The sequence below is a fragment of the Panthera pardus genome, unplaced genomic scaffold (assembly GCF_024362965.1).
Source record: "Panthera pardus isolate Hobbes unplaced genomic scaffold, ASM2436296v1 HiC_scaffold_25, whole genome shotgun sequence".
In the NCBI taxonomy this organism is placed as follows: Eukaryota; Metazoa; Chordata; class Mammalia; order Carnivora; family Felidae; genus Panthera; species Panthera pardus.
In genome coordinates, this window is record NW_026526821.1 from 97531119 (window position 1) to 97554035 (window position 22917).

The window sequence follows — 22917 nt, forward strand, 5'->3', positions numbered from 1 at the left end:
GTTAGAAGGCAGTTACCTTTAGAAAGAAGAGAGGGTCCAGGTTTGGAGTAATTTGGAATAAGATGATAGCAGTGGTCATATGTGGATCTTGAGAAACTTAACAGAACACCACAGGGGAAGGGAAGGGGGAAAAATAGTTACAAACAGAGAGGGAGGAAACCATAAGAGACTCTTGAATACAGAGAACAAACTGAGGGTTGATGGGGGGGAAGGAGCAGGATAGAGGGGGAAATGGGTGATGGGCATTGAGAAAGGCACTTGTTGGGATGAGCACGCAATGAACCATGGGAATCTACCCCAAAAACCAAGAGCACACTTTACACACTGTATGTTAGTCAATGTGACAATAAATTATATTTTAAAAAAAGAAAAGACGGTAGCAGTGGAAACAGAAGAAATAAGATATGCAATAGGACTTTGGAAGAAGTGAAAATCTAGTTTAGATAATGTATATACAGCAGTGAAAGGATCTGCTGCTCATGATCATTTTAGGCAGCTCCAGGGTCCACATAATGCTTTAAAGCATGTGACTTTCAGACAGCAGCTTGCTGTTTGAGGGAGAGTCACTCTCTGGAGCAAAAATGATTGCAGAAGAGGGATACCTAGAAGAAGGGATGCTAGGGTGAGATACTTGCCACTTGATATCCCAGCAGATGTTTCAGAAACATAGTCCCTACAGAACTTTTACAGTCTCCCAAGTGTAGACTCATAACTATAGAAGAGAGGGTATTTGTTGTTATTTTAAAACATCCATTGCCTCCTTGGTTATAAAGTTCAAGCTGCAGTATTTATTTATTTATTTATTTATTTATTATTTATTTATTCATTTAAATCCAAGTTAGCATATAGTGCAACACTGATTTCAGGAGTAGATTCCAGGGATTCATCCCCTATGTATAACAATCAGTGCTCATCCCAACAAGTGTCTTCCTTAATACCCCTTACCCACTTAGCCCATCCCGCCTCCCACGACCCCTCCAGCAACCCTCTGTTTGTTCTTTATATTTAAGATTCTCTTATGTTTTGTCCCCCTCCCTGTTTTTATATTATTTTTGCTTCCCTTACCTTATGTTCATCTGTTTTGTATCTTAAATTCCTCATATGAATGAAGTCACATACTGTTTGTCTTTCTCTGACTAATTTCACTTAGCATAATACCCTCTAGTTCCATCCATGTTCTTGCAAATGGCAAGATTTCATTCTTTTTGATTGCTGAGTAATACTCCATTGTATATATATATACCAAATCTTCTTTATCCATTCATCTGCCGATGGACATGTGGGCTCTTTCCATAATTTGGCCATTGTCGATAGCACTGCTTTAAACATTGGGGTGCATGTGCCCTTTCGAAACAGCATACCTGTATCCATTGGATAAATACTTAGTAGTGCAATTGCTGGGTTGTAGGGTAGTTCTATTTTTAATTTTTTGAGGATCCTCCATAGTGTTTTCCAGATGGCTGCAACAGCCTGCATCCCACAAGCGGTGCAAAAGAGATCCTTTTTCTCCACATCCTCGCCAACATCTGTTATTGCCTGAGTTGTTAACTTTAGCCATTCTGACAGGTGTGAGGTGGTAGCTCATTGTGGTTTTGATTTGTATTTCCCTGATGATGAGTGATGCTGAGCGGTTTTTCCTGTTTCTGTTAGCCATCTGGATGTCTTCTTCATAGAAGTGTCTATTCATGTCTTTTGCCCATTTCTTAACTGGATTATTTGTTTTTTGGGTGTTGAGTTTGATAAGTTCTTTATAGATTTTGGATACGAACACTTTTTCTGATATATTGTTTGCAAATATCAACTCTCATTCCATTGGTTGCCTTTTAGTTTTGTTGATTGTTTCCTTCTCTGTGCGGAAGCTTTTTATTTTGATGAGGTCCCAATGGTTCGTTTTTGCTTTTGTTTCCCTTGCCTCTGGAGACATGTTGAGTAAGAAGTTGCTGCGGCCAAGGTCAAAGAGGTTTTTGCCTGCTTTCTCCTTGAGGATTTTGATGGCTTCCGGTCTTAAGTTTAGGTCTTTCATCCATTTTGAGTTTATTTTTGTGTATGGTGTAAGAAAATGGTCCATGTTCATTTTTTTGCATGTCAATGTCCAGTTTTTCCAGCGCCATTTGCTGAAGACACCTGTCTTTATTCCATTGGATATTCTTTCCTGTTTTGTCAAAGATTAGTTGGCCATACGTTTGTGGGTCCATTTCTGGGTTCTCTATTCTGTTCCATTTTTATGAGTGTCTATTTTGTGCCAGTACCATACTGTCCTGATTACAGCTTTATAATACATCTAGAAGTCTGGGATTATGATGCATCCAGCTTTGGTTTTCTTTTTCAGGATTGCTTTGGCTATTCGGGGTTTTTTCTGGTTCCATACAAATTTTAGGATTGTTTGTTCTAGACCTGTGAAGAATGCTGGTGTTGTTGTTGATAGGGATTGCATTGAATTTGTAGATTGCCTTGGGTATTGTCGACATGTTAATGTCTGTTCTTCCAATCCAGGAGCATGGAATCATTTTCTTTGTGTGTGTGTGTGTGTGTGTGTGTGTGTGTGTGTGTGTGTGTGTTCTTCAGTTTCTTTCATAAACTTTCGATAGTTTTCAGTGTATAGATTATTCACCTCTTTGGTTAGGTTCACTCCTAGGTATTTTATGGATTTTGGTGCAGCCGTAAATGGGGTAGATTCCCTGATTTCTCTTTCTGTGGCTTCATTATTGGTGTATAGAAATGCAACTGACTTCTGTGCATTTACTTTATATCTATCTTGTGACTTTGCTGAATTCCTGGATCACTTCTGGCATTTTTTTGTGGAATCTTTTGGATTTTTCATATAGAGTATTATGCCATCTGTAAAGACTGTAAGTTTGAATTCCTCCTGTCTGATTTGGATTCCTTTTATTCCTTTGTGTTGCCTGACTGCTGAGGCCAAGACTTCCAATTTTATATTGAATTGCAATGACGAGAGTGGATATCCCTGTCATGTTCCTGGCCTGAGGGGGGAAAGCTCTCAACTTTTCCCCATTGAGGATGATATTAGCTGTGGGTCTTTCATATATGGTTTTTATGATCTTGAGATATGATCCTTCTGTCCCTACTTTCTTGAGGGTTTTTATCAAGAAAGAATGTTGTATTTTGTCAAATGATTTCTCTGCATCTATTGAGAGGATCATGTGGTTCTTGTCCTTTCTTTTATTGATGTGTGATGTATCATGTTGATTGTTTTGCAGATATTGAACCAGCCCTATATCCCAGGTATAATGTTTTTGAGATATTGAACCAGCCCTGCATCCCAGGTATAAATCCCACTTGGTTGTGGTGAATAATTCTTTTAATGTATTGTTAGCTCTGGTTGGCTACTATCTTGTTGAGGATTTTTGCATCCGTATTCATCAGGGAGATTGGTCTGTAGTTCTCCCTTTTAGTGGGGTCTTTGTCTGGGTTTGGAATTAAGGTAATTTTTGCTTCATAATATGAATTTGTAAGTTTTCCTTCCATTTCTACTTTTTGGAACAGCTTCAGAAGAATAGGTGTTAACTCTTCTTTAAATGTTTGGTAGAATTCTCCTGTAAAGTCATCTGGCCCTGGACTCTTGTTTTTGGGGAGATTTTTGATTACTAAATTTGATTTATTTACTGGTTATGGGTCTGTTCAAATTTTCTATTTCTTCTTGTTTCAGTTTTGGTAGTTTATATGTTTCTAGGAAATTGTCCATTTCTTCCAGATTGCCCATTTTATTGGCATATAGTTGCTCATAATATTCTCTTATTATTGTTTGTATTTCTGCTGTCTTGTTTGTTATCTCTCCTCTTGCATGGTTGGTTTTATTTATTTGGGTCCTTTCCTTTTTCTTTTTGATAAAACTGGCTAGGGGTTTATCAGTTTTGTTAATTCTTTCAAAGCCTGGGTTCATTGATCTGTTTTATTATTTTTTTGTTTGGTTTGGGTGGTTTGGTTTGGTTTTGATAGCATTGATTTCTGCTCTAATCTTTATTATTTCCTGTATTCTGCTGGTTTTTGTTTTTATTTGCTGTTCTTTTTCCAGCTCTTTAAGGTGTAAGGTTAGGTTGTGTATCTGAGACCTTTTTTCCTTCTTAGGAAGGCCTGGATTGCTATATACTTCCCTCTTATGACTGCCTTTGCTGTGTCCCAGAGGTTTTGGGTTGTGTTTTTATCACTTTTTTGGGCTTCCATGTACTTTTAAATTTCCTCTTCAACTTTTTGGTTAGCCCATTCATTCTTTAGTAGGATGTTTTTTAGTCTCCAAGTATTTGTTATCTTTCCAAATTTTTTCCTGTGGTTGATTTCAAATGTTGTAGCATTGTGGTCTGAAAGTGTGCACAGTGTGATCTGGATCTTTTTGTATTTGTTGAGGGCTGTTTTATGTCCCAGTATGTGATCTATTCTGTAGAACGTTCCATGTGCACTTGAGAAGAATGTGTATTCTGCTGCTTTAGGATGAAATATTCTGTATATATCTGTTAAGTCCATTGGGTCCAGTGTGTCATTCAAAGCCATTGTTTCCTTACTGATTTTTTGTTTAGATGATCTGTCCATTCCTGTAAGGGGGGTGTTGAAGTCCTCTACCATTATGATATTATCAATGAGTTTCTTTATGTTTGTGATTAATTGATTTATATATTTGGGTGTTTCACGTTTGGAGCATAAAGGTTTACAATTGTTAGGTCTTCTTGGTGGATAGACCCCTTAATTATTATATAATGCCCTTCTCCATCTCTTGTTACAGGCTTTATTTTAAAGTCTAGATTGTCTGACAAAAGTATGGCTACTCCAACTTTCTTTTGTTGACAATTAGAATGATAGATGGTTCTCCATCCCCTTACTACAATCTGATGGTGTCTTTAGATCTAAAATGGGTCCCTTGTAAACAGCATATAGATGGATCTTGTTTTCTTATCCATTCTGTTACCCTATGTCTTTTGATTGGAGCATTGAGTCCATTGACATTTAGAGTAAGTACTGAAAGATAGGAATTTATTGCCATTGTGTCGCCTGTAGAATTGGAGTTTCTGGTTGAATTCTTTGGTCCTTTCTAGTCTTTGTTGCTTTGTTGTTTTTGTTTTGTTTTGTTCTGTTTATATTTTTTTGTTTGTTTTTTGTCTTTTCTCCCCTCAGAGAGTCCCCCTTAAAATTTCTTGCAGGGCTGGTTTAATGGTCACTCACTCCTACAGTTTTTGTTTGTCTGGGAAACTTTTTATCTCTCCTTCTGTTTTGAATGACAGTCTTGTTGGATAAAGAATTTTTGGCTGCATGTTTTTCTGATTCAGCACATCAAATATATCCTGTCACTCCTTTCTGGCCTGCCAAGTTTCTGTGGATAGGTCTGTTGTGAACCTGATCTGTCGTCCCTTGTAAGTTAAGGACTTTTTTTCCCTTGCTGCTTTCATGATTCTTTCCTCACCTGAGTATTTTGTGAATTTGACTATGATATGCCTTATTGATGGGCGGTTTTTGTTGAATCTAATGGGAGTTCTCTGTGCTTCCTGGGTTTTGATGTCTGTGCCTTTCCCCAGGTTAGGGAAGTTTTCCTCTATGATTTGCTCACATAAAACTTCTATCCCTATGTGTCTCTCTTCATCTTCTGGGACCCCTATGATTCTGATGTTACTCCTCTTTAGTGAGTCATTAAGTTCTCTAATTCTTATATCATGTTCTTTTGCTTTAGTCTCCCTCTTTTTAAATGCGTCATTATTCTCCATAAGTTTGTCCTCTATATCGATGATTCACTGCTCTGCCTCATCCATCCTTGCCGCCATGGTATCCATTTGAGATTAAAGCTCAGTTATAGCATTTTTTATTTCATCCTGACTAGCTTTTACTTCTTTTATCTCTGCAGAAAGGGATTCTAATCTATTTTCAATGCCAGCTAGTATTCTTATTATTGTGATTCTAAATCCTGGTTCAGACATCTTGCTTGTATCTGTGTTGATTAAGTCCCTGCCTGTCATTTCTTCCTGTTCTTTCTTTTGGGGTCATTTCCTTCATTTCATCATTTTGAAGGAAGAAAAATAATAAGGTAAAAAAATAAAATTAAAAAAATTTAAAACAACACAAAAAGTCAAATAAAGGATGGTAGATCTTAGGTGTGTTTTGGTCTGGTTATTAAAAGAAGCTTGATAGAATAGAGAAAAAAGGAAAAGAAAAGAAAAAAAGGGAGAAAAAAGGAAAACATTTGAAAATTTGAAAAAACAAATATAATAAAATAGAATGAACTGTGATGATGAAAGTAAAATAAAATTTAAAAATTTACAAAAAGTGAAAAATATAGTAGAAAAAATTAAAGGAGAATCTTTTTATACAAAAACAGAAAATAAAAATAAAAATTTTGTCTTTCTGTATTCAAGAATAAAGAAAGAAAAAGGAAAAATAATTGAATAGATGGACCATTGCACAGAATGAAATATGATTTAAATTACCTCCAGTTTCCCCTAGAAGGCAAACTAGGAAGCACTTTATAATCCATAAACTAAGCTGGTGGAGAGACTTTTGGTGTTCCTCAAGAGCACAGTTAGCCCAGTTGGGCGGGCTTAATGTAATGGCTCCTTTCTCCACTAGATGGTGCTGCTTAGCTTACTGGGGTGGATTGCCGTGGCACTTGTAGGTGTGTATGCACATGCGCAGGAGGGGTAAAAATGGCATCACCCAGCTGCCCAGTCTCCACTATTGGAACTATGTGCTCTCCCCGTCTGGCAGTCAAGAACCCCTCCTTTGTCTCTGGCCTCTGTCCACTCCCTGCTTCTTCACTGTCCGGGACCAAGCCATCAGTCTGCCAGGTGCAACCTGTCTCCAGAGTTTTATCTCAGATGGGGCTGTGTTTCACAAGCCCTCACTTCTGAGGGACTGCAGCCTTGACCTGTTCAGACCCTCTGGGGGAGGGTCTAGCGAAGAAATGCCAGCCCGCCCCCAGGAATGTTCATGTGACCGTGGTGCTGCCAATGTGTAGAGACTGCAGCCTGGTGCCAGCCTGCGTGAAAATGTTCTTGGGATCACGTAGCATCATTATTTCAGGGACTATGGCAAATCACAACACACATCTGGCACCAGGTTTCACTTCCAATGTCCTTGTTCCAATACCAGCGAATGTTGCTGATCTCTACTGTCTGCTGGGACCCTTGCCTTTAGTGAGGCCACACAAATTCTATCAAATGTCCTCCCAGCAGAGGAACCACCACTCCCCATGTGGCCCACTGACCCCTTGGACCTTGCTCTCTGCTCCTGGCGATTCACCCTTCCTATCAGAGCACCGCCAGGTATTGGGCTGCATAGTTTCAGACTCTGTGATCCCTCTGTTTATAGAGTCTTAATGGAATTTAAACCCTCTGCTTTCTCCTTTCTTCCTTTTTTGTTCAGTCCCTTGCAGCTGTTTCTGCTCTTCTTTTTTCTCTCCAGCTGCTTTTGGGTGAGGGGTGCGTTTCCCATACTCTCCCCCGTCTCTGTCCTCTCTTGGCAAGCAAAAACAGCTCCCTGCCCTCCACGGCTTCTCTCTCCCCCAGTTCACCTCTCCATGCTGTGTACCTGCCAAGTTCTTTGGTTCAGGTTGTGCAGATTGTTGTGTTAATCCTCAAATCAGTTTTGTAGGTATGCAAGGTGGTTTGGGGTTGATCTCAAGCTGCAGTTCTCTCATGGTAATGTAGACCTGGCATGGGAGGAGGAATGGAAAGTGAGTAAGAATTAAACAAGACACAGTCCCCAATATCAGAATGCTTACTGTCTAGAGGGTGTAACAGTAAGCCATCATGATGAAGCAGGATAACTATTATAATGGAGGTGCTTCTAAGGGCAAGGGGAGCATGCACTGGGGAAGTCAGCTTGACTGAATCAGTTGAGAACAAGGACAGCCTGTAGATGATGTTATCTAGTGAGCAACAAGAGCTCTGTCAAATCTCCATGACCTGATAAAAAAGAACCTGTTCAGCAGCTATAGATGGGAAAGGTAGAGTTGGTAGCACGGAGACTCTCTGACAAAATCTGGTCTGTTGGGTATTGATGCCAAGAGTCTTTGGGCTAATCTTTTTTTAGAATACCATATAATGAATTTATAAGAATAAGATTTTATTAAATTTGACAACAATTATTTTATTAATCCACCAATACATGCACTTGTTTTTTTTTTAACCAATTAAGAAAAAATATTGATTTCTTTGGATATACCAAAGTATTATCAAGGTTCTACAAATATTTAAAAGTCCTCTCCTTTTAAAGCCTGTCATTATTGCCTAAATGTAGTGATTTATTTGAAAATGATGAAATACTTAAATAATTTCATAGACGGCTAACACGCGAACTCTTCCTATGAGATGCTAAAAGTCAAATTCCTTTGTTCATATTGTTAAAAAATCACTGATGCAACAAACCTTATAGACTATAGAAAAGCAAAACTGAGACCCAGAGAGGGAGAGTGACTTGGTAAAGGTCATAATGCTAATTGGCAGACATGACATTTAGAGTTTAAGGTTGACTTCACTGAGCCTTTTTTTGAGGAAATGGATTTTTGCTGAAATCAAACAAGTAATGTGACAGCATAGAGATTTTGCTGGTGGTGAAAAGGGCTTCAGACAGGAGAGTGGGAGAGGTAGTGAATGAAGCTGCAGAGACAAGAGCAGGTGGTCTGTGTGATGTGCCTATTAGAGGTTATTTATAACCTCCTCTGTCAGCCAATGAAGTAGGATGGCATAGTGCTTAAACGGACAGATGCTGGAGTTGCCTAGCCTCTTACTATTTATGTGACCTTCATCTATGCACCTAAACTCTCTGTGGCTCAGATATCCCATCTGAAAACTGAGAACAATAAATGATCTCTTAAATCACTGTGCAGTTACAATATGTTAATTTTAGATGAAGTGCATGGCATATTGTAATCCCCAAGTTAAGATTACTCTCAGTAATTGTGGCAGTGGCCTCCAGGAGGACTGTGTGTGTCCTGATCTTTCTGGTTCAGTGGAGAATTAAGAATTATTGATGAGGAAAGCTTGAATGAGGAGGATCTCAGAGATGAAGTGTTCCACATGTAAACTTGGGATTCTGAGGAGAAAGAAAATTGTGGAGTACATGCTCCTCTGTGTCACTAGGAGATCAATTGCATACACATGAGTGGATATAATAATACAATCTGGGGAAGTATTTGTAGCGTAAGTGGAAGAAAGATGAAAAACACAGTGTCCTTGTTTTCTGTGGTATAATTGTGAAACTCTAAAATACCAGTCCTGCTAATATTTATTATAAATATATTAGAGATTATTCCGTCGAGCAGACTCACTTTACAGATACAGAGCTCAATATTCAGGAAAGTAGTTATATCAATATCACATCTTACTTAACTCCTAGAAGAATTGGAAGAGTGTGCTCAGCACTTGGCTCCCAGTCTAGAAGAATTGGAAGAGTGTGCTCAGCACTTGGCTCCCAGTCTAGTGAACTCATAGAAATACAGCTGGCCCTATCTAACTGGCATTGGCAGTATTAGTTTATTTTCATTTATGTTGATTTCCTTTCTCCTTGCTAACCCCATCCTGACCCAACAGTCTGAATTTCCTTTTTAGAGAATGGACCAAACCAGGAGGTATCAGAAGCTGGTAACTAGACAGTATCTATGGACAGGACAATAGCCAAGAATCCCTGGAGTTGAGCCTTCTACATGGAGCAGCAGGTTCATCAGGCAAACAGGATGCCAGCACAGCCACTGGAGCCCAACCTGAGACTAGCAAATAGAGTTTGTGCTACAGCATGATATTATAGAGATCTAAGCAGATGCACGGCCTTAGAAGAATTGGTGTACTGGATTATGAATAAATAATGAGAGGGTTACCTTCTTAAAACAGCACAACTATAGAAAGTTGTGGGAATAAGAAATAAAATAAGAACCCGGTAATTAGTAACGGGCCATAGATAACAGTAGAACCAGCTAACAGGGTCAACTAATGCTGAGCCTCAAGACCCAGCATTGGGCCCTTAACATTTCTCCTTATTTTAAGGATAGGTTGCTAAACCCAGGGAATATAGGAAATGGCAGTGGGTGACAGGCCCTCAGCAATGTCAGTTTAAGTGTGGGCAGAGTCAGGAGAGCCATTAAAGCTGTAATGTGCCTCTGGTTGGATGTCCTATGAGTTTATGATCTTGAGTGCAAGTTAGTTCAGTGATTTACAAACTGAGTTGCATACCTGTAGAGTTTCTTGGAAATACTTGTGGTCCTAAGGTAAAAGGGTCAAACATTTGGAAATCTCCTTTTTCATTCCTCTGTTATATGTTTTATAGAGTTTTATATAAATTTTATTTAAGGGTTAACAGCACTGCCAAATATAATAATCAAATTATAAAACTGTTACTGAATATCTTGACTTCCGTCTTCCCTATCATATCTTTCCTGTCCCGAGTTACACTTTTTTCAGGGCTTATTTAAAAACTGGCAAATTTTATAAATTTACTTGATCTCAAATGTTCTTAAGTGATAATAGCTTAATTCATTCATTTATTCATCCATAATGTGTCTAATAATCCTTTCAGCAACCACTGAGGAGATATAAAGCACATAAGAGTAACAATCCTGTGTGGAAATTGGCATGCAAAAGAACAGTATAGCATTGTATAAAAAGAGACAGGAATTCTATGGAGGAGCAGGCTTGCTCGTGGGGAGTTGATGCTAGGGGACAGTCAGGAACTTCCTGGAGTATATACATTGTGAGGAGGGGATGTTTGTATTAATCACACAATAAGTAACTTAGGCTCTAAGAGAAAAACATGTTCAAGGGCACATTGGGGTTAAAAAAAATCAGTAAATGAATGTCTTGTGCTGGTTACTACATTTACTCTGAAACGATGTTCCTCATCATGACTGGGAAGCTAGGTTTTGAGAACGTGCAGGTAATAGTCTTTCTGGTGGGCTAGTGGGGAAGTTGTCTTGGGTATGACCATTCCTACTAGTCTACCTCCCTTGTCTATGTCACAGCTAGCCCCAGACAGTACAACATCTTGGCTCTTGTACTGGTGGAGTTTTCCTGATTTTTCTTAAACACATAAACTACCACTTAATGTTATTTTTAAAAAACAATTTTTTTAGAACTGTATCAGCCCAAGTGAACATGAATATTCTGGAAAAAGGCCTTGGACTATAATCCTTTAACAATAGATCAAGTAAATTGTTAGTTGGTACCATCACATGGACAGCTCCAGAGGGCATCATTTACATTATTTTCACAGCAGTATTCTTGGGCCCCAGCCTCAGAAAGGACTCATCTGACAGGCGAATTAATACCTCGTAACATTCACAATGGGAGATTGTATGACATTTTGTTTTTAAAAAGTAGCAAGAATGTTCATGAAAAGTCTGATTTGGGAAGGGATGCATTCATTTATAGACATATAAAAAAGACAGAGGAAGCTTTAAAGTAGAAACTTCCAAGAAGAAGAACAGAATGGAACATACTAAGATAAAAATGAATTTTAAGAAATAAAAATGCAGAGCTGTTTTGTGGCTTGAGATGCCATCTCATCACAAACAAAATAATCCAGAAGGTGCGTGCCCCTCCTTTATGCTTTTCTTTCCCTTGGGAGCCCACTTGATATTTGTTAGATTATCAGGGATGAGCTTCACTTACACACCTGCATAGCAACTTGTGTTACTGATGAAACCCATGAGCAAAAGTCTCTCAGTGGGAAGAACAAAACGAGTCAGCAGTAATAATTAAAGAGCAAGAATGGAAGAAGTATGCACCTGTGATTTATGACTCAGTGGCTTTGGAGTAGATTGTTTTCTGAATGTTGTTTTGTTTTTGTGTTTTGGTTAGTTGCTACTTTTTTTTAATCTCCCCTGTAGTTTGAATCTTATTCATGATATTTGTAATGCCTTTTGGTCTGTGATTGCTTAGCTCAAAGAGTTAAAGCAAGGATAGAATCCTAATGGGACCAATTTAATGTGGTTAGGCTTCTGTGAAATAGACTCTGTTAATTATACCACTCCCTTGGTCCCTGGTCTCCTAAACAGTGTAACATGGTCAGGAGGATGATGGGTCTAGGTGATGAATTAAAAATCAGAACAAAAATGTCACATGAACCAGAAAACATGCACTAAAATAGCTTCTCTCCCCCCCCCCCCCACCTTTCAGAAACAAATGGGTTTAGGAAAGACATTACCTATAGCAGCAATGCAGTGAATATTGTTAGCCCACTCTGATACTGAAAAGAGGCAATAAATGTCCAACAGAAGTCTACTGAAACTGCCTTTGCTATGTTCTCAACTATCTTATGCTTCTTTAGTGTCAAGTCATGGGAATAAAAGGTGCAGCACAGGGAACATAGTCAATGATACTGTAATAGTACTGTATGGTGACAGATGGTAACTATACTTGTAGTGAACATAGCATAACATATAGAGAGGTTGAATCAGTATGTCGTACACCTGAAACTAATGTAACATTGTATATCAACTATACTCAAATAAAAAAATTAAAATTAAATTTAAAAAATTAACATTGTCCTGGCTACCACCAGAGAGTATATTTTGATTTTATCCTCAGAGACTTCAATCGGATCATAGAAAAAGAAACAAAAAACAGCAACAACTTGAAAACTCAAAACAACACGTACTATGAAACTACACAACGTAAACAGGTCACAAAAGTGAATTAGGAATCAAAATAACATCAGACTCGCAACTATCAATACCTCACAATAGAGCAATGCCTTCTACCTTCTGAGAGAAAATTATTTGAACTTTAAATTCTATATCCAGCTAGGCATGCCTGGGTGGCTCAGTCGGTTGGGCATCCAGCTTCGGCTGAGGTCATGATCTTGTGGTTCATAAGTTTGAGCCCTGTGTCAGGCTCTGTGCTGACAGCCCAGAGCCTGGAGCCTGTTTGAGATTCTGTGTCTCCCTCCCCCTCTCATTCTCATTCTCTCTCTCTCTCTCTCTCTCTGTCTCTCTGTCTCTCTGTCTCTCTGTCTCTCTCAATAATAAATAAACATTAAAACCAATTTAAATTCTGTATCCAGTTAAACTGTCAAATAGAAGGGGAAGAAAGGCATGAATATACATGCATGTTCTAAAAAAGAAGAAAAAAATCTTCTTGAAACTTTCCTTAGGAAAGTAAGAAGGTAGGGTGTAGTCCTTAAAAATCAAAAAAATAAACCACTCACAAAGAGCTTGGGTTGTATGCAAAACAGGGAACTGGAGATAGAAGTGAAGTGTGTAGACTTCACATGTCCACAGCTCTGCAGCTGGTCAAGGGAACAGTCCATCCAAAATGGTACCAGAAAACTTAGGCTCCATCCCCAAACAGTAACAAAACGGGGATGATTAACTCTCATGTGTTTGCTTTTATGGACAGTAGATTAAGACTCCTGTCAAAAAATTTATGCCTGTAATAGTGATAAGCATATAGAAATCTTTTTTTTAATGTTTTATTTATTTTTGAGAGAGAGACAGAGTGCAAGTGGGGGAGGAGCAGAGAGAAAGGGAGACAGAATCTGAAACAGGCTCCAGGCTTTGAGCTGTCAGCACAGAGCCGATGCAGGGCTCAAACTCGGGAATGGCGAGATCATGATCTGAGGTGAAGTCGGACGCTTAAACGACTGAGCCATCCAGGCACCCCTAGAAATCTTATAAAATAAGTGGTAATTATTAACTGCATGTGAAAAATGATCAAGAAAAAAAACCGTATATGTAGCTCAAAACGGACTCAGCAGGGAACAATAGCGCACACTCATGATAATATAAAAAGAATATGCATTTAACAAAATAGTGAAATGGTTTCAAGGATATAAGAAAGGTCACCTGTTTACATGGATATAGTGTGTGTGTGTGTGTGTACGCGCGTGTGTGCAGTTTTTGGGTAAACTGAATTTGGTTTCAAAGTGGACACTGGGAGGAAGTTGCTATTCTTCATTCTAGCCCTATTCTAAGTTTTAACTTTATAATTTATACATGTTCCACATTGATTAAAACATACAGTAAGACACTGGGCATTTCTTCAGAAGGTGTTGACTCATCCAGACTGTGGTGTTCTTCAGTTAAGGTTTTGAGGGAGTTGTATGTAGTCTCTCATGTTACATAATGTTACCAAAGACACCTGAGAATACTTGTAGAAATAGAGAGGAAAAAGGAGGAAAGAGAATGCTGATTGCCACTTCTGTGTTTATTATAATCAGCCTCTGCCATTCTAGCATGCTTGCTACAAATTGTTCATCAGTGATTCCCAAGTGTGTGCAGCGCAATAGGATCTTTTTTTTTTCTCTCTCTCTGTTTCTCTCTCTTTCCCTCTCTTTCCTTTTTTTTGTTTTACTGCTGCCCAGTGGTCTCCCATATCATAAATAACTTCTGGAAAACTCTTCATTGGTCCCCTTTTAAAAATTCTAAGACAGTTGTGCTTTTCTATGCAATAACTTGCTTGTTTATTTTCTATATAATTTCCTTTTATTACGTGTATGTTGGTTATTTTTAAAGACAAGTTCCAAAAGCTTTGGTAAAGTTGTGTGGCTTGGCATTTTTAGATAAATTTGCTTGTATGTTATAGCAAAGAGTTTTCCTCTTGGGAAATAAATTATACTAGCAAAATTAGGATTAGGCATTTTGAGGCTATTTCTGCCTTACACTTGGGCCTTTTGAGTTGCATTATTTTTTTTTTCTTTGAGAAATGATAATGTTTAAAATGTGATTGTGGTTCTTTTTTGAAAATCACAGAGACCCGGACACCCAATGTATGATTTTGCAATGGGTTACTGTAGACGTATTTTAGAACTTCATTTTAGGCTTCTGGCTTCAGTGATTCACTAGCTTTCTAGTTGTTGAACATGTCACTATGGTAACAGTTCATCTGATTTGTTACGGAACTGTGTGACCCCACCGTCATTAACTCAATTTGAGCAACACAGATTTGTGAGGATTCAATTTATTAAGGACTTAATGTCTGGTGCACAATCTATTGTGGGAAAATATGAGGAACAACCCCATTTGTAAGTGAGATTGTAGAAGACGTGTTCAGCTAACTTAGAGGAACAAAATATCTATTGTCTCTAACACAGTAAGTGTTTCTATGAAGATAGATTCTGCTGCTAATGGGACCAATAGATATATTATAAAGAGTCCTCCTTGGAAACAGCTTCTAAGCAATGTGTTCTGGTTATCACATGATTTTGAAAGTAAAGTTGTCTTTTATCTACAAAATGTTTCCCTTCAGCTGGAAATGAGTTCTCTTTTTTTCATCCGTCAAATGTTTAATGTATTTATTTAACACAAATTTATTTGGTGTTGAGGTTACACAGATGAATGAGACATGCTGTGTTCTGAAAGTCTGTAAAACTCATTAGAAAACAGACATGTAAAAGATTGGAACCATTTGCTGTAAGTACGGCTGTTTTAATTAATTAAGGTATGATATAGCTCAAAGGAAAAAAGTGCTAAGATTTTTTTCCGAAAGAGATAGATGATATAGTGTGCTCCAGATAGGTGGGATAGCATCTACAAAACTACAAAGCCCAAGAGAACATATTTCTTTCTTTTCCTTCCTATTCTTTTCTTTACTTTTCTCTTTCTCTTTTTTCTTTCTTTCTCTTTTTCTTTCTTTCTTTCTTTCTTTCTTTCTTTCTTTCTCTCTCTTTCTCTTTCTTTCTTTCTTTCTTTCTTTCTTTCTTTCTTTCTTTCTTTTTCCTTCTTTCTTTTTCTTTCTTTCTTTATTTCAAGGAAAGCCAAGGAGTCTTTGGCATTTTTTAAAAGTGTATTTATTTATTTTGAGAGAGAAAGAAAGAGAGAGAGAGGGAGAGAGGGAGAATACCAAGCAGGCTCCTTCTGCACCATCAGCATACAGACCAATGTGGGGATCAATCCCTCAAACTGTGAGATCATGACCTGAGCTGAAATCAAGATTTAGATGCTTAGCCTACTGAGCCACCCAGCCTCCCCCAAGGGAACACATTTCTTTCTTTTTGTTTTTTACACATTTCTTTTTTTTTTTTCCAATGTTTATTTTTGAGGGGGGGAGGGGCAGAGAGAGGGAGACACAGAATCTGAAGCAGGCTCCAGGGTCCAAGCTGTCAGCACAGAGCTCAATGTGGGGCTCAAACTGTGAGATCATGACCCGAGTCAAAGTTGGCCGCTTAACTAATTGAGCCACCCAGGTGCCCACATTTCTTAAGTGGAAAGTAAGTACTCTCTGTACAGTGAGTAGAGAGGCTGGAAATAGTGTTGTATGCCATATCAAAAAAGGTCTCATAATACATTCTAAGACATCTGAAAATGTAAATAACAAGATGGAGATCTATTAAAGGTCTCAAATAGATTAGTAATATGAGTAGAAATTCAGTCAGACAGCTCAGAAGAGTGGCTACAAGCCTGGACACAGGGGAGTAGATGGAGAAACTAAGTAAATCACATAAGAGAAAATGTAAATCAGACCTAGGATAGCAGAAATCTGATAAGCAATTATGTTGACACAGTTAATACAAAAAGATTTATTGACTTGGGATGTAGGGATATATTTACATGTATTTGTGTATTTGTGTGGAGGTGTAAACTGTCAGGGAGAGGGGATAAAATGGTGAAGAAAAATGTCATTGATAATTACTATAAATTGTAGATTACCTTATATGTCTCTGTCTTTTCTTCTCAAATAAATAGCAGGTTCCTTAAGTCAGTAATTTTCACACATTTTAAAAAATTGTGGTAAACTATAGGTAACAAAACCATATTTAACTATTTTTAAGTGCATTTTCAAACCTTGTCATCCCAAACAAAAACTCTATAATCATTAAGCAATAACTCCCCATTGCCCGCCTCCCTCCAGCCTCTGATAACTTTCTAATCTACTTTCTGTCTTGATGAATTTGCCTACTGAAGATATTTCATGTAAGTGGAATCATATAATTTGTCTCATTTCACATAGCAAAGTTTTCAAGGTTCATTGATGTTCTTATGTATACTGGAACATCATTCCTTTTCTAGCTGAATAATATTCCATATATATATATATGTATATATATGTATATATACATATATATATATATGTATATACATATGTATACACACACACACACACACACACACACACCGCATTGCATATATTCATGTATTGATGGTCACTTGGATTGTTTCCAGATTTTGACTGTTGTGAGCAAAGCTGCCAAACTGCAGTGAACATTGGCATTCAAGCATCAGTGTGAGTCCCTTTTTTCATTCTTTTGGAGATATATGAATAGAATTGCTTGGGATAATTCTGTTTCACTTTTTAGGAAACCACTAATTTTTTTTCCCATATAGCCTACATCTTTTTACATTCCCACCGACAATGTATTCAGGTTCCAATTTCTCCACATTCTCATCACCACTTGTTTTTTCCCTTTAAAAAAAATTATAGCCATTCTAGCAAATGTGAAGTGGTATTTTTTGTGCTCAAGGTATCTGTCTTGAATTCAGCATATCGAATATGTATGCATATAAAATTACATGTGTGTACAAATTTATATTTTATATACATGTATCTATATGTATAAAACTATATATTCAGAATTATATACACATGTATACAATTTGATCTTTAATTCAAATCAGACTAATTCTTATGGCCCAGAAATTCTTCCCCTATGTGTATGCTCAGAACTAATTTGTAACATTTTTAATAAGCAGCAAAACTTTTCTGGCTGTTGAAAACTAAATTGTGGTTATTCATGGGAGGAAATGCTACACAAGAATGAACTAGCTACTGCTACTATAACTTCAAAACAATGGGGGAAACAGCATGCTGAAAGTAAGAAGCTAGAGAGGAGGGAAGATGGCGGCGTAGGAGGACGCTGGGCTCACCGCGCGTCCTGCCGATCACTTAGATTCCACCTACACCTGCCTAAAGAACCCAGAAAACCGCCAGAGGATTAGCAGAACGGAGTCTCCAGAGCCAAGCGCAGACGAGAGGCCCACGGAAGAGGGTAGGAAGTGCGGTGCAGCGGTGTGCGCTCCACGGACTGGCGGGAGGGAGCCGGGGCGGAGGGGCGGCTCGCCGGCCAAGCAGAGCCCCCGAGTCTGGCTGGCAAAAGCGGAGGGGCCGAACAGACTGTGTTCCGACAGCAAGCGCGACTTAGCGTCTAGGAGGTCATAAGTTAACAGCTCTGCTCGGAAAGCGGGAAGGCTGGAGGACAAAGGGAGGGAGAGCTGCTGAGCCCCCGGACAGCAGAGCTCAGCTTGGCGGGGAACAAAGGCGCCAGCGCCATCTCCCTCGCCCATCCCCCAGCCAAAATCCCAAAGGGAACCAGTTCCTGCCAGGGAACTTGCTCGCTCCGCGCAAACACCCAACTCTGTGCTTCTGCGGAGCCAAACCTCCGGCAGCGGATCTGACCCCTTCCCGCTGCCACAGGGCCCCTCCTGAAGTGGATCACCTAAGGAGAAGCGAGCTAAGCCTGCCCCTCCCGCCCCCGTGCACCTTGCCTACCCACCCCAGCTAATAGGCCAGATCCCCAGCAACACAAGCCTGGTAGTGCACAAGTAGCCCAGACGGGCCACGCCACCCCCCAGTGAATCCCGCCCCTAGGAGAGGGGAAGAGAAGGCACACACCAGTCTGACTGTGGCCCCAGCAGTGGGCGGGGGCAGACATCAGGTCAGACTGCGGCCCCGCCCACCAACTCCAGTTATACACCACAGCACAGGGGAAGTGCCCTGCAGGTCCTCACCACTCCAGGGACTATCCAAAATGACCAAACGGAAGAATTCCCCTCAGAAGAATCTCCAGGAAATAACAATGCTAATGAACTGATCAAAAAGGATTTAAATAATATAACAGAAAGTGAATTTAGAATAAAGTCATAAAATTAATCGCTGGGCTTGAAAACAGTATACAGGACAGCAGAGAATCTCTTGCCACAGAGATCAAGGGACTAAGGAACAGTCACGAGGAGCTGAAAAGCGCTTTAAACGAAATGCAAAACAAAATGGAAACGACGACAGCTCGGACTGAAGAGGCAGAGGAGAGAATAGGTGAACTAGAAGATAAAGTTATGGAAAAAGAGGAAGCTGAGAGAAAGAGAGATAAAAAAAACCAGGAGTATAAGGGAAAAATTAGAGAACTAAGTGACACACTAAAAAGAAATAATATACGCATAATTGGTATCCCAGAGGAGGAAGAGAGAGGGAAAGGTGCTGAAGGGGTACTTGAAGAAATTATAGCTGAGAACTTCCCTGAACTGGGGAAGGAAAAAGGCATTGATATCCAAGAGGCACAGAGAACTCCCTTCAGACGTAACTTGAATCGATTTTCTGCACGACATATCGTAGTGAAACTGGCAAAATACAAGGATAAAGAGAAAATTCTGAAAGCAGCAAGGGATAAACGTGCCCTCACATATAAAGGGAGACCTATACTCGTGACTGATCTCTCCTTTGAAACTTGGCAGGCCAGAAAGGCTTGGCACGATATCTTCAGTGTGCTAAACAGAAAAAATATGCAGCCGAGAATCCTTTATCCAGCAAGTCTGTCATTTAGAATAGAAGGAGAGATAAAGGTCGTCCCAAACAAACAAAAACTGAAGGAATTCATCACCACGAAACCAGCCCTACAAGAGATCCTAAGGGGGATCCTGTGAGACAAAGTACCAGGGATATCACTACAAGCATAAAACATACAGACATCACAATGACTCTAAACCCGTATCTTTCTATAATAACACTGAATGTAAATGGATTAAATGCACCAACCAAAAGACATAGGGTATCAGAATGGATAAAAAAACAAGACCCATCTATTTGCTGTCTACAAGAGACTCATTGTAGATCTGAGGACACCTTTAGATTGAGAGTGAGGGGATGGAGAACTATTTATCATGCTCCTGGAAGCCAAAAGAAAGCTGGAGTAGCCATACTTATATCAGACAAACTAGACTTTAAATTAAAGGCTGTAACAAGAGATGAAGAAGGGCATTATATAATAATTACAGGGTCTATCCATCAGGAAGAGCTAACAATTATAAATGTCTATGCGCCAAATACCGGAGCCCCCAGATATATAAAACAATTACTCATAAACATAAGCAACCTTATTGATAAGAATGTGGTCATTGCAGGGGACTTTAACACCCCACTTACAGAAATGGATAGATCATCTAGACACACAGTCAATAAAGAAACAAGAGCCCTGAAGGATACATTGGATCAGATGGACTTGACAGATATATTTAGAACTCTGCATCCCAAAGCAACAGAATATACTTTCTTCTCGAGTGCACATGGAACATTCTCCAAGATAGATCATATACTGGGTCACAAAACAGCCCTTCATAAGTTTACAAGAATTGAAATTATACCGTGCATACTTTCAGACCACAATGCTATGAAGCTTGAAATCAACCACAGGAAAAAGTCTGGAAAACCTCCAAAAGCGTGGAGGTTAAAGAACACCCTACTAACGAATGAGTGGGTCAACCAGGCAATTAGAGAAGAAATTAAAAAATATATGGAAACAAACGAAAATGAAAATACAACAGTCCAAACGCTTTGGGACGCAGCGAAGGCAGTCCTGAGAGGAAAATACATTGCAATCCAGGCCTATCTCAAGAAACAAGAAAAATCCCAAATACAAAATCTAACAGCACACCTAAAGGAAATAGAAGCAGAACAGCAAAGGCAGCCTAAACCCAGCAGAAGAAGAGAAATCATAAAGATCAGAGCAGAAATAAACAATATAGAATCTAAAAAAACTGTAGTGCAGATCAACGAAACCAAGAGTTGGTTTTTTGAAAAAATAAACAAAATTGACAAACCTCTAGCCAGGCTTCTCAAAAAGAAAAGGGAGATGACCCAAATAGATAAAATCATGAATGAAAATGGAATTATTACAACCAATCCCTCAGAGATACAAACAATTATCAGGGAATACTATGAAAAATTATATGCCAACCAATTGGACAACCTGGAAGAAATGGACAAATTCCTAAACACCCACACTCTTCCAAAACTCAATCAGGAGGAAATAGAAAGCTTGAACAGACCCATCACCAGCGAAGAAATTGAATCGGTTATCAAAAATCTCCCAACAAATAAGAGTCCAGGACCAGATGGCTTCCCAGGGGAGTTCTACCAGACGTTTAAAGCAGAGATAATACCCATCCTTCTCAAGCTATTCCAAGAAATAGAAAGGGAAGGAAAACTTCCAGACTCATTCTATGAAGCCAGTATTACTTTGATTCCTAAACCAGACAGAGACCCAGTAAAAAAAGAGAACTACAGGCCAATATCTCTGATGAATATGGATGCAAAAATTCTCAATAAGATACTAGCAAATCGAATTCAACAGCATATAAAAAGAATTATTCACCATGATCAAGTGGGATTCATTCCTGGGATGCAGGGCTGGTTCAACATTCACAAATCGATCAACGTGATACATCACATTAACAAAAAAAAAAGAGAAGAACCATATGATCCTGTCAATCGATGCAGAAAAGGCCTTTGACAAAATCCAGCACCCTTTCTTAATAAAAACCCTGGAGAAAGTCGGGATAGAAGGAACATACTTAAAGATCATAAAAGCCATTTATGAAAAGCCCACAGCTAACATCATCCTCAACGGGGAAAAACTGAGAGCTTTCCCCCTGAGATCAGGAACACGACAGGGATGCCCACTCTCACCGCTGTTGTTTAACATAGTGCTGGAAGTTCTAGCATCAGCAATCAGACAACAAAAGGAAATCAAAGGCATCAAAATTGGCAAAGATGAAGTCAAGCTTTCGCTTTTTGCAGATGACATGATATTATACATGGAAAATCCGACAGACTCCACCAAAAGTCTGCTAGAACTGATACATGAATTCAGCAAAGTTGCAGGATACAAAATCAATGTACAGAAATCAGTTGCATTCTTATACACTAACAATGAAGCAACAGAAAGACAAATGAAGAAACTGATCCCATTCACAATTGCACCAAGAAGCATAAAATACCTAGGAATAAATCTAACCAAAGATGTAAAAGATCTGTATGCTGAAAACTATAGAAAGCTTATGCAGGTAATTGAAGAAGATATAAAGAAATGGAAAGACATTCCGTGCTCATGGATTGGAAGAATAAATATTGTCAAAATGTCAATACTACCCAAAGCTATCTACACATTCAATGCAATCCCAATCAAAATTGCACCAGCATTCTTCTCGAAACTAGAACAAGCAATCCTAAAATTCCTATGGAACCACAAAAGGCCCCGAATAGCCAAAGTAATTTTGAAGAAGAAGACCAAAGCAGGAGGCATCACAATCCCAGACTTTAGCCTCTACTACAAAGCTGTCATCATCAAGACAGCATGGTATTGGCATAAAAACAGACACATAGACCAATGGAATAGAATAGAAACCCCAGAACTAGACCCACAAACGTATGGCCAACTCATCTTTGACAAAGCAGGAAAGAACATCCAATGGAAAAAAGACAGTCTCTTTAACAAATGGTGCTGGGAGAACTGGACAGCAACATGCAGAAGGTTGAAACTAGACCACTTTCTCACACCATTCACAAAAATAAACTCAAAATGGATAAAGGACCTGAATGTGAGACAGGAAACCATCAAAACCTTAGAGGAGAAAGCAGGAAAAGACCTCTCTGACCTCAGCCGTAGCAATCTCTTACTCGACACATCCCCAAAGGCAAGGGAATTAAAAGCAAAAGTGAATTACTGGGACCTTATGAAGATAAAAAGCTTCTGCACAGCAAAGGAAACAACCAACAAAACTAAAAGGCAACCAACGGAATGGGAAAAGATATTTGCAAATGACACATCGGACAAAGGGCTAGTATCCAAAATCTGTAAAGAGCTCATCAAACTCCACACCCGAGAAACAAATAACCCAGTGAAGAAATGGGCAGAAAACATGAATAGACACTTCTCTAAAGAAGACATCCGGATGGCCAACAGGCACATGAAAAGATGTTCAACGTCGCTCCTTATCAGGGAAAT

At 39.0% G+C, this 22917-nt stretch overlaps 1 long non-coding RNA gene across 1 annotated transcript in view; it reads right to left on the reverse strand.

Annotated features, from left to right (window-relative positions):
• The window catches only part of LOC109263625 (uncharacterized), a 40623-nt gene that overhangs the window by 6698 nt on the left and 11008 nt on the right, over positions 1-22917 (reverse strand). Inside the window, exon 2 of the long non-coding RNA XR_002078299.2 lies at positions 7525-7645. This is a non-coding gene — a long non-coding RNA (uncharacterized LOC109263625). The remainder of the gene's footprint in view (positions 1-7524; positions 7646-22917) is intronic.